Raw genomic sequence first — 13,760 nt, 5'->3', positions numbered from 1 at the left:
TATACATTTCCATGCACAAAGTTCTTAAAGGTGGAACTACCTTGTTTTCACACATTTTAGCTGTCGACATGTTCAACAGGAACATAATGGTTGTCGCACATCTGAATATCTGACATTTGTCTGTCGTGTACCTGAATTACAATAGTTTGATAGTAAACCTGTATATATATAGGTTTACCTTTATAATGTCGACTGATCAATCATGAACAGCCATATTACCAAACCATTTCTGCGAAACCGTAACTGTGAAAAATTCAAAACAGTGAATAAAACTCGAATGTTGACATTTCCGACCGCGCCACACCTACAAACAAGTGCTAACATTGTTTTCAAGAAAATATCACAAAAAGTACTAAAACAAACACATGATGGCTGTTAAGGCTGCATGCTTACCTACAAGGAATGCATGTGGTGCTGCAGGTTAAACACATGGTTTAAAGACAAACCAGCACAAAGTGACATAACTTTAGATATTGTACAGCTTAAGTCTCATGAATCTGTTTTTACACAACCATAAATGTTCATGCATTTGACATCAAAGTAATGGAGGAAATACATTTAAATTCTAATTTTTGTTTAGATCATTTACTCATAAAAATGAAAAGCTGTAATGGTCAGCCATGGAACAGTTGAGGTTAATGAACAATTAACTATTGCCAATCAGTCAAATGAGGAGCTCTAGTGATTTGGAATAGAAGGAATTACAGTCAGGAAGTACTACATCAACTTTCTGATATTAATGGCTACTTTAAGTGAAATTACGACTCTACACTTTCCTTTCAACATGAAGTTAAAGACTTTTTTATCATATCAATTAGACTAATGTGTTGTTTCTAAGACAATGAATGCTGAATTATATAGAGAATACCCCAAATCACAATTTTTATAAATTATTCCCAAAATACAAAAAAAAATATTTGGGCACGTTGGGCATATCTGGAATGACGTCTAAACCCTCTTTTGGTTGGGTTACTTTTAAAATAAAGGAAACTATACTGTTCCTACAACTAATGTCTAATTTTCAGATATACAACAATTCTTTTTTTATATAATTCAAATATAAAATCCCTATATACCAATACTCCTTATGACTTAGGACTACAAACACTAAAATACTGATTAGATCTATCAGACATTTATACATTTGAGTTTAATGATTTCATTATACAACTAGCAGAATTAATTCTCACAAAAAATGTTTTTGCTACAAAGGAAATTATTATGACAGTAAAATGGTACAGTAGTGGGGACATCATTTGCCCTATATATGCTGACTTGTATATGGGATATTACAAACACTTTTTGGTACAGCACTGTCATGTGATGAAGATACCTTGATGACTGTTCACTGGTAAGGTCTGCTCTGACGGAGAGACTGAAATATATCAACTACACTGAAATTGGCATACATTTTACTTTGCATGTTGACTTATTTACCACTGACTTCTTGAATGTTAATTTTACACTTCTTATTTATGGTGCCATATACATCTAATTCAACAGTGAAGAATTTTCTAAAAATTCATTATTATTGGCATTCAGTGGTCACCATACATATGAAAACTTCTTCTTCTTTCTGCTTTTCCTGGTTAGGGGTCACCACAGCGGATCATCTGTCCGCTCATGATTGGCAGCCCAGCACCCAACCTTCCACAGAAGGCACACACATGTACACACTCACACCTAGGGCCAATTTAGAGTGTCCAATCCACCTACTGCATGTCTCTGGGATGTGAGAGGAAACTGGAGCACCCGGAGGAAACCCACATGACCACAGGGAGGACATGCAGACTCTGCACAGAAGGCACCCCAGCCGAGAATCGAACCAGAGAACCTCTTGCTGTGAGACGGCAATGCTAACCGCTGCACCACCGTGGCCGCCCATCACCATACATATGAAAACTAACATTCACAAATCTCAGTTCATACATATACAAAGAGTACATTTGTTCCCCCCAGTCACCCACAAGTTGATATGTATGAATAAATTGTGACTAGGGAGATTTACAATTTGTACAGGGAATACAAAAAGATGAAACTTAATAGTAATTTAACTCTGAAAGAAAAGGAAATCTTATTTGAACTTCGATCAGACACCAGCATCAGAAACCTGATAAAGGTGGTGGAATAGTTATATATGATAGTATGGAATACAGTAAAAGAATGTATGACATCTTATACAGCTCAGGCAACTATGAATCCATTTCAGTCAATGAAATTAACATAGTTTATCAAAGAATTGATTCATATTTGGATGAGTTTTTTATTGATGCGAGAATTACTAAAGAAATACATAAATATATGACAGTCAGATATCCGAGATTAGCCACCTCAGTGGATATTCCCAAGATACATAAGAATTTGGCAAACACACCCTTCCGACCAATTATATCGGGTAGTAACTCTAAAACATTTCCCATAGGCAAATACATTGACATTAAACTCAAGCACATATATAACAAGATACCACACATGGTTAAGGATTCATGGGAACTTTGAGGAAATTTCCCATTCATTCATGGAGGAAAGGATGGATATTTGTCACTATTGATGTGATTGATTTGTTCTCATGTATCCCGAAACATGCAGGGCTTGAGGCATTTTGCAACAGTGTCACTAAACATTCTGATATTGAATGGGATGAAGTTTGCCTCATCATGGAATGCATGAGTATAGTACTGGACAATAATTTCATCTATTTTGAAGGTGAGCATTTTAGACAGACCAGGGGAGTTGCTATGGGAGCAGCGTGTGCTCCCATATTTGCCAACCTGGTCATGCTAGATTGGGAAGACAACATCTTATTCCCCAGTAGCTATTTCTCCAGTATCATGCACTATTCTAGATTCCTGGATGACATTTATATTTTATGGAATTCCACTACAGACAAACTGGATGAATTCATCCAGTTTTTTGAATAACAGTAGTACATTCCTTAAATTCACACATTCTTACAACTCTGTAGGAATTGCATATTTGGATACCTTTATTTATGAACAAAATGGCACACTACAATCTAAATTACATAGGAAAAATACATTTTCCAATGACTATTTAGAATTTGGTAGCTACCATCCTACCAAGCTCAAATGCAATATTTATAAAGGTCAATGCATCAGGGCATTACAAATGACATCAGATTTTAATATTTTATCAGACGAAATACAACTTATAACAAACATGTTTAAAGATAGGGGTTACCCCGTAGATATGATGCACAATGTCAGTCAATATGTTTTAAACTAATTGGGTAAGAAATATAAGCCCCTATTGGGGTCTGATATACATACATTTTGTGAAATAACATCTGGTAATACCAATGTTAATAGAGACTTAAAAGGGAGTAAAATCCATCAGAGATCTTGAATAATTTTATACATTCCAATATCTCATGACTTGATTGAAATTATGGTACTTACGTATTATCGCAACCAGATTTTTGCTGTTGCAGTAATACACTTGTTGGCCTGAAAAAGTAGTGTGGGAGTTAGCATTTTCTGTTATGTTATTTCTTTAGTGGATACAAGTTAGTTTGTCCTAAATTTCGTAGGTTAAACAAGTGTGAAAACTGAATTCCTGTTATGCGTGCTTTACAATTGGTTGGACTGCTGTTGTACTACAGAATAGAAAAATGCAGAGACCTGCAAATGCTTGGCTGGACTACTGTCGCACTGCAGAAAGGATTATTGTATGTGTTAGGATATAATTTTCAAAAGATAAAAAAACGGAGACCTGGAAATGTTTTTGGTAAATTGTTTATTTATTTTTTTAAACATTAAAACATAACTTAAAGTACTATAAAATCTATAATGTATGACACTGTATGAACAGACTTCCAAAGTTAGAGATATAACAGAGGCTGAAAGTACTGTTATTACATTATACAGGTGGTACTACGCTAGTCATGTACTGAGACGTTGACAGTAGTGTCAGTAAATGGCATACCCTAACTGAAAGGTACAGTGATAGTCCTACCTAAACTAAGTGTTTTGTGAAAAAAAGTTGACTGTGTCATTTGGTATGTATTATTGGTACCATTAACACATCGGGAAGTATACTACCGCAACCACGAAAATCTGGTTGCGATAATACGTAAGTACCGAAATTATTTATAAGTATTTGTACTTAGTCACAGGCGATACAGGCATCTCAGACATTATGGGAGCAAAACCAGAAATAGTATACAAGATGGGTAAGAACATAAAAAGTTACTTGGAACAACAATCACGCGGTATTAGGGTTAGAGGTCAAGGAAGGGTTGACTACACCACCAAATGTGGATTTTGTAATCAATGCAAATTCATTAATGATAGGAAAGAAGTGGTGATTCTAAACACATTTAGACCTAGAGTGAAATTTATCAAAGGGAATTGTAATTCTAAGATGGTTGTCTACATTGCGATATGTAATGAATGTCCAAGTTTCTATGTGGGAAAGACAGAGAGATGTCTCAAAAGACGTATATATGAACATATGCACAACATCAAAAGGAAATATCCCACTAATGCCCTCTACAGGCATATGGAAATGAAAGGACATTCTCAAGGATTTAAATTTGCCATTATTGAGACCGTTAAGCAGGACCCACGGGATGGAGATTACAAAACATTATTAAGTTTCAAAGAAATATGGTGGCAATTATATCTAGATGACTCATCACCCCCTGCTTGAATGATTTCATTTCTTGTAAGCCGATTTTGTCTATTAAATAAAAAGTTTGATAATCATAACACATACAGAACAAATGTAATATCTAATACATTTAGTGTATAGGATATGATTGGCATAAATAAGGGGAATATTTGCCATATATTTTTTATTGACGTGTAAATGTTCAACTATTAATTAATAATTATGAACATAACAAAACATTTTTTATTTTTATATTTTATATTTAATTATTGTTGCGAACTGATTGTGATATTACATTAATGTTATTATACCAATACATGCAATTATTTTACATTTATCAGTGGTCAATAACAGATACATTTTTATTTAGCTATATTTTTTACACTGCTTTGTCACTAGACAATATACCATCAATACATATGAACACTTAGATTAGCATTGTAAGAGTATATTTAGTAGTTCTTTTTAATTGATTTATTTGGCTTGTCAATATAATTAGGTTTTTAATATGTTGGTACATTCATTTTATTTGTAAGTATGGGAGCCTTATGATCATGTATAGGACAGTGATCAGACTTCATTCTTTATAGGAATAAGTGAACGGAGCAGTCTGATCACTAACAAATCAACCATTGATGTTTTTTGGTTAATAAATAAATTGATATTGTGATATTATTGTTGGTTTCGGTCATACAATACGGAACTTGGTTCTTATACGTAGGGTTCATTCAGCACAGCAAACATTTCAGTGTATCTATGGCTTTAAATGTTTGAACTGTTTTTGGCACCAAATAAGTCATTTAAGGCATCTTTGTAACTAACATATTGTTCTGAAGAAGCCTACATAGATGGATGAAAGCGCTTAACTGGTTTGTTTGCTTTTAAAGTTTTCAAAGTTTTTCATTTTATCGTTGTATAATAAATTATTTTATCCGTGGATGTGACTGCTGGATTTCGTTTATTACAAATACCAACTCTGAGGTTAACGGGCACTTATTGGTGACTCCGTGGCTGCAAGGTTACTTAGTATTCTTTCTGAGACTATTCTGTGGTCACCATACATATGAAAACTTCTTCTTTTCTGCTTTTCCCAGTTAGGGGTCGCCACAGTGGATCATCTGTCCACTCATGATTGGCAGCCCAGCATCCAACCTTCCACAGAAGGCACACACATGTACACACTCACACCTAGGGCCAATTTAGAGTGTCCAATCCACCTACTGCATGTCTTTGGGATGTGAGAGGAAACCGGAGCACCCGGAGGAAACCCACATGACCACAGGGAGGACATGCAGACTCCGCACAGAAGGCACTCCAGCCGAGAATCGAACCGGAGAACCTCTTGCTGTGAGATGGCAATGCTAACCACTGCACCACCGTGGCCGCCCGTCACCATACATATGAAAACTAACATTCACAAATCTCAGTTCATACATATACGGCTGTTCTGTTCATTTGCCGATGACTACCAGGTGCAATCCAGGAAATTGTATCACATGGGAAAAGAAATTGCACTTTTTGACAAGACAAAAAAAATTAAGTGGATTTAATGATCAGTAAAAGTCTTTTACAATATATGCACTAATGTGTGCAGTCTTTCTGGCATATTTTACATAATGACTGTTACTGTAGTTCAGTTTTATTCATTGTTCGTTTCTTGTGAAAGTAAGAAGGAACAGCCTGTGTCAAAACAATTTCTAAATGGTTGCCTATGGCTATTATCTTTCGTTATACTCACCACAACAAAACTATCCCAGGGAGGTCAAGGGCCACTGCACCATGGCCATGGCTTTTTGGAAAGGGTTGGATTCTAGAACCTTTCTGGAAGTTGTGACTTGGTACACTGTACATGCTTTTTTAAAGCATTATACGCTTGATTCCTTCTCTAGGTCTAGATCAGGTTTTCCTAGGACCTTTCTCCAGGGGTTCCTGGACTCTTCCCCTTCCATCTCCCAAATGTAGTAAGCTAGGGTCATCTGCCCATATAGCTAAGGCTTCTGCAGCAGTGATCAATATGAAGAACATAGTAGAGTTGTGAAAGTAAACTTATCTTAACAGTAGATGTTTGAATGATCACTGCTGCAGTAGCCACTCCCTTCCACCCTCTCTATCCCCTTTTTATGGTATGTTGTTTATGCAAATGTGTGGACATTTATTGTTTTGTTATTCCTAGCATTGTCCTATAAGGGTTCAGCCTCCCTCTTTCTGTTGGCATAAAAGCTCTGTAGGTCTTGGCACTCAAACCTGTCTTTTCATTCAGCTTAGCTGACTGATGATTTGGTCATGTGGAAGGTTCCCCGAAGCTTTAGAAACTGGCCAGATGTTATATCCTGTGCAGCTAAGGCTACTGCAGCAGTGATCATTTCAACATCTACTGTTATGGTAAGTTTACGTACATAGCTGTACTATTTGTTTGGATCTATATCATATAATCGAAAACAGTATTAGTCGAATGCTTATTAGTCAAACACTAATAAGTGAAAAATCTAAATTTCGAATGTTTCAGTGAAAACTTTCCCTGGGTTAAAAACCAGTTGGCCAACCCAGCAAACTATACAATGACATCACAAAAAAAAAAAACCTTCCCAGCCCCCCACAGCCCTATAACTAAATATACCAACTCCAAGATCATACTACAGTGGGGAAAAGGGCAAATTCCCGATGACATCTGATTGGTTGTTTTCCCAGTGAAACATTTCACTGAAATGTTCATTCCACATTTAGACTTTTTAGTTATTAGTGTTTGACTAATAAGCATTTGACTAATGCTGTTTTCGATTATATGATATATTCCCTTTTGTTTCATTATATAATTTATTATATGTCAATTTGCTATTACTTTTTAACTCATTAACACCAAGCCTGAGTAAAATGTCATGCATCTTAACACCTGCAGATTTCCTGTTTGTACAGCTATCACCTGAGCAAAAACAAAATTGAGAATGTATTGTTTGAACCTAATTGTAAACAAATGTGTATATATCTCAAAAACTATAAAAGTTACAAAAAAGTTAAAACATGAAAATTCTTCAGCACACTCTCCTCTTTCCAATGGTGATATTAATATGTCAGCCATACATAATGGTGCTTTTATATTGAACAAGCAGTTACATAATGTTAACATATTATTACAATTATAAAAACAACTATTAAAATCTCTCTCTAACCCATAGTGATATCAGTGTAACTGTTGTTTGTGCAGATTTAATCTTCAATCTGCTGCAAATTAGTGTTATACATGTCACTCCACTTTTGAGATATTTGCATAACTATAATTTGTATGCATTTCTGCATATTTATTGGACAACATAATATAAATAACTGGAAAGTAGTTGGCAAAGCAGTGCAAGTTAGACACCAACTATCAGAGACAATGCTTGTTAGACAACAACTATCAGTGCAAACGTTTTCCAGTATTGTGTATGCTTTCATTTGATATCATGGCGCACCTTATAAACATATTCTGGTTCAAATTATTAATGCAATTATTAACATATGGCTTATATTCATAATAGTTATTGAAAATAAATGAAAGTTATATACTCACTGTAACAACAGATCTGTGTTGTCTGCTTCCATTCTTTCTTCAATGGATGGGTCTCAGATCTGACCTCGGCTCCAGTCATGGCCATTTCCAAGATTTGGATCTGTGTTCAGGCTCCTCCCCCTACCTATAATCCATGTTAATGGAACAAGCTACCACAAATCGAGTTTGCCCATCCAAAAAGAAAAAAAAAGGCAATGTAAATGATAAAGTATATTTGTTAGCTACCTTAAAAGAACAGTTGAGTCAATTAGTGGAAATCTGTATGAGGAAAGAGTGGCAGAAAAAGACAATACCTTCAGGAGCAGAGCCAGGTCAGTTAGATCGATCTCAGAACAAAATTAAATTGTTAACAGACACTACTGCCACCAAAGCAAAATAAGCAGGGGGAAAGGTGGGAGGGAAGTTCAGGAAAAGATGGAAACAGACAACACAGTTCTATCATTATGATGAGGACAGAACTTTAATATCTAAAGTTATCTTGTCCATCCATTCCTCAATGGATGGGACAGAGTCCCAAGCTACTTTTGTACTTAGGAGGCCTCACAGAAGGATATTCTAGAGCACAACAGGACCAAAAGAGGCCCTAAATCTGGATTGCATATCCAGTTTGTAATGGGAGATGAAGGTATAAATCTTGAGCTAGGTAGCTGCAGCACGTATGTCATCAGTTGGAGTGCTGCAGAAAAAGGCTAAAGATTAAGCTACAGATCTGGTAGAGTGTGCTTCTGGAGTGGAATTAGAAGAAGAAGAATTCCTTTTTTGGTAAGCAAATGAAATACACTGAGGTAACCATTGAAAAAGAGTGATTTGGGACACAACTTTTCCTAATTTAGCATTGCTGAAGGACAAAAATAACTGGTCAGATTTATCGAAGGGCTTAGTGCAGTGTCAATAAAAATGTAACTGAAAATGAACAGTAAGTAAATACAGGTTATATTTGCCCTTGTTTGAGAAACTTAGGAAGAAAACTGAAAGATTTATGGATTAATTAATGGATGATTCTCTAGCCGCTCTAAGGAGGAAAGAGGAACTGGTTCTCAAAGATATTCAGTCTTTATGAAAAAGTATGTAATCTTTGAGGATAATGCAGGCAGCTCTGGAATTCTCTTGGCAAAAGTTAAAGCCACCAGGAATAAGGTCTTCCAGGATAAAAACTTAAGATTCACTTTTGTAGCAGGTTCAAAGGGAGGGCCCATCAGGGCCTGCAAAAGAATGGACAGTGGTGCGCCTTCAATAAACATTTTATTATCACTTTTCTTCCTGCTCCCTGGTGGCTTCCTTTTGACCAGGCTGTCCACTCATCTTTCTGCACATATTTTAGGTTTACTAGTAGACTTTAGTGCACATTCGCTGGCTCTGGTTTGCTTTTCCATTTACTTCTATAAACCTTCCTAGTTGAAGGTTTTGGAGAGGAAGACAAAATATGTACAACCAGGGATGACAACCTGGAATGTTGAACCATCATTGGAACAGGAGAAACCATGCAGTTAAAAATTAATTAAAAACGTTATGGTGCAGGTAAAATAACATAAAATGTCTTAAAGCACTTAGGCAATTTTAATTTTAATAAACAATTATAGTTTTAATAAGCACTTTCAACCATCACATAAAATGAACTTCATTAGACTAATTCAACATTAAAAGCAAGCAGATTTTAATGTCCCACCATAAAATCCTATGTGACCACAAGTAATGACATCATCATACCAACCAACTAGATCCCCAAAACATTCAAAAAAGACATGTCAATTCAACTATATAAATTAAAAACAAACATTTAAATACATCTTAAAATATATAATCATCTTTCCAAAGCTTTTAGCTTCAAAATACAATGAGCTGAGCAGCAGTCATTAAGACCAGGAAACTATAAGCATTTAACTTCAGTTGCCAAACAAGCTCATTCTTTTCTGAGAACAATGCCCAAGGACCAGTCCTTATTTCATCAATCCCTTGGTCAATTATTTTATATTTAAATGAATGCCCAGGGTTCAGCAAAATACGTTTAGCCAAAGCATTGTGTGAATTTAACTTCTTAATACTGTATTGATGTTCATAAATGCGTTCCTTAAATTTACATTTGGTTTTTCCTATTTAAAAAATTTTCACATGCCTGGCATTTCGTTAGATATAGCAGTCCTTTCGAGTTACAGTTAAATCTACCCTTAATATTATAGATCCTTCCCCTAACCATAAAGGTATCAACAATGTCAATATATTTACAATAGGGGCAAGAACCACACTTAAACATACCAGGGCTCCTTGCTCTAAGTTTAGTACACTTCTCCAAAATACACTTGATAGACTTGTCTAAAAATTAACTTAGGTCTGTCACTTGTTTTACTTGTAATGTATGAATCCTCTTCCTATAAACCATGCAGTTAGCTTGAGGGATTGAATGTTCAGATGAGGCAGCTCTGATGGATGAGAAAGTAAATCTGGGTCAATGCCCAGTACACAAGGTGGGTGAATTAGAGGCCAGAAGAAGGGAAACCACACTTGCCAAGGCCAGTAAAGGGCTATAAGTATTACCTTAACCTTCATCCCTGACACTTTCTGTAAAAACTTTGGAATCAGACATATTGAAAGGAAAGCATAAAGGAGACCCAGGGGTGTGTTAGAGTGTCCTGAGGTGACTGGGGATTATGGTGAAAAACTTGCTGCATTTGGTGTTGTGGGGAGAGGCAAAAAGATTGCAACAAGGTCAGCTCCAACGGCTGAAAATCCAGTTCATTACTAAGGAGTTGAGGACCCACTCATGTTGTGTCTTTCAGCTTTTTCTGGTTAGGGGTCGCCAAAGCAGGAACTCCGGTCCGCTAATGATTGGCAGTAGATTTTTACGTGCCGAGTTGCCTGCCCTGACGCATAATCTTCAACGAAGGTACGCCCATTCATGCATGTCTCCACAAAGAAGACACTCTAGTTGAGAATCGAACAGGACAACGTTTTACTGTGAGGTGACAACGCTACCGCAGCACTACCACCACAGTCAGGGTGCAAAATGGATCTGCTCAACTTGTCACTAGTATGTTGGATTTCCCTGAGATATGCATTGCAATTAGAAAACAGCAAGAAGACATCGCCCATTGCCACACTCACATGGCTTCTCAATACAAAGGATAAGATCTGGTTCCTCCTTTCTTGATATACCAGATGACTGCCATGTTGTCTGTCTATATGGAGATTGCATCTAAGGGGAGACATCCCTGAATTGTTTGCAGTGCTAAGAGGACTGTTCTCAACTCCAAGATATTGATGTGAACACTATCCTCTGTCTGAGGCCATGTTCCTTGAACTGCCTCTCCTAGAAAATACCCTCCCATCTCAGCTGGGAAGCACCCATAGTCACTGTGCCCTGGGAAAAGAGCAGAATGAAGGGTCATCCCTGTCTAGCAAGTGGATACCCTATGCACCATTGGATGTGTGTCCTACAAATGTTTATAACAGCAAAACAACCAGCAAATCAGCTACTGAACTCTAAACTTTTCAAAGAATATGTTTAATACCACAGATAGGTTAAAAACATCCACAATTTAGCTCTTTCATCTGTAACACTAAGACATCATCAGAACTATGAATGTACTTCTTGTGGAAGCCATTTTAAAACTTAAGTAAAGACACACATCCCATGTAAGCCAATCACAACTTCTTGTAGCTGAAATCAATGTGAAACAGAAAAAATAAAGTAACAACACTAAAAATGAGTCAAAACTTTTAAAACCTGAACTAAAACACATAAATACAAACTAGGCAAAAAATAGCTAAACAAAAATGTATGATGAAACACAAAATCATATTCTGTTGGCTCTCCTTTTTAGTTCACTGCTGATAGAAATGCTGTCATTTAAACAGGGAAAGTTGGTAACATCCAACTTAAGCTTCCATGACATTTTCCAGTGAAGCAGTTTGTTCTGCCAGTCCCCTACATAAGGGGAATTTTATATTTGCTCAAGAATTAGAAATGTAAACGTGGTGAATTTATCACAAAAATTACAGTGGCCACAAGATGTAGTCCCCATACACACACCTAAACCTGGTCTATGATGTTGTTGACATAACAACTGTTTAAGATTAGATTTATTCTTGAATCTAAATATCGGAGTGTCCCCTACAATTTCTCTGATGACTGAATCTGTGGTTAGGACACGCCAATGATAGTTGATAATGTCTATGATGGCACCATTGTCCATTGTGTAATACATCGGTATCCTAATACCAGACTCTTTTTCTCTATTGGTTCTAGCATTACTGTTATTACCAGAAAAGTATGGGGCAGCTCTCTCTTGTCTGTAGATGTCCATGTCCTTAAGACCTACCTTTATCTCTTCCTCCTTGTACCCACGTACTCACAATCTGTCGCTAAACATATCCAACTGAGATTTAAAGCCAGCATCTGTGGCATTAAGGCGAGAGATCCTCATTCCTTGACCTTTTATGATATTTTTAAAATATACTGTGGGTGCATACTGTGTCTATGGAGGAGTGTGTTCTTATAACATTCCTTCCTAAAGACACCAGTATTTATATGCGTGCCCATAACTCTTTCTACATACACATCCAAATATTCCAGCCTATGCAATGAGTACTTCAAAGTAAATCTTAAATATTCAGTCATATTGTTCATCCAACCTATACACTAAGCATGTGTAGTGTTTCATTTAAGGTTTTGATTATGTATTTTTATATCTGTTATAATGACAGTTTTTTAGTGTCAATGTTTAGGGATAAAGTATGTATATTTATTGTTTTATATTGTGTTATCTGAAGTTGTTTCCCTTTAAATGGTTAAGTGAAGGGCTCGCCCTTGACTGTTGCAGTATTTAAAGAGTGCAACTGCAGCATTTGAATTTTTAAGGTCTGAGGAAGCAGTATGTGAAAGTGCTAACCTGTTGGATTTATGTGAATAAAAGATCTTTGCTTTTATACATCCTTTGAGTATTCTGGATAATTCAAGTGAGCCTGGTCACCTCATACGTGGTGCTGTTGTTGGACTTGCTGTGTTGATAGATATGCTTATTCAAAGTGTTCTTAGTTTTTCTCACATAGAAAGTGGGACAAGATGCACATATAGCCAGGTAAATAACTCTTTGAGAAAAGTAATTGTAAGCTCCACCATGCACAGAAGAATCAAATCTACTTAAAAGGGTGCCATTGTAACAAGCGTTTATGTAAGGGCATTGATGACAATGCCCACATTTCCTGGCAGATAAAACTCCCTTATGATGATCAATAGGTTTCTCAAGAAGGGATTTATTTTTGTGGGTAAAAGATGATGGTGTAGAAAAAAACTCTTTGATATTTTCATCACACTGTAGCATGAACCAATTATTCCACAAAATCTTTTCAATGTCCCTGACATCCAAAGTGTAATGCAGGACCATATTAGTTTGGCCATTAAAACCTGTTTGATTGTCTTTCTTGTCGAGCTAATTCAGCCCCTTCTTGATGATGGGGGCATATTTACTGTTTCACTTTGCCCATATCTCATTTCTGATTGTATCCAGAAGTGATGGGGGTAGCCATGGTCCAAAAACATAGATCTTAGAATGTGGAATGTCATCTGAGGTCAACCAAGAGGTTC

This window comes from Protopterus annectens, chromosome 3.part0, assembly GCF_019279795.1.
Source record: "Protopterus annectens isolate FY-2018-M chromosome 3.part0, PAN1.0, whole genome shotgun sequence".
Classification (NCBI taxonomy): Eukaryota; Metazoa; Chordata; order Ceratodontiformes; family Protopteridae; genus Protopterus; species Protopterus annectens.
The sequence above is the reverse complement of the archived record's forward strand: the minus strand, read 5'-3'. Positions refer to the sequence as shown.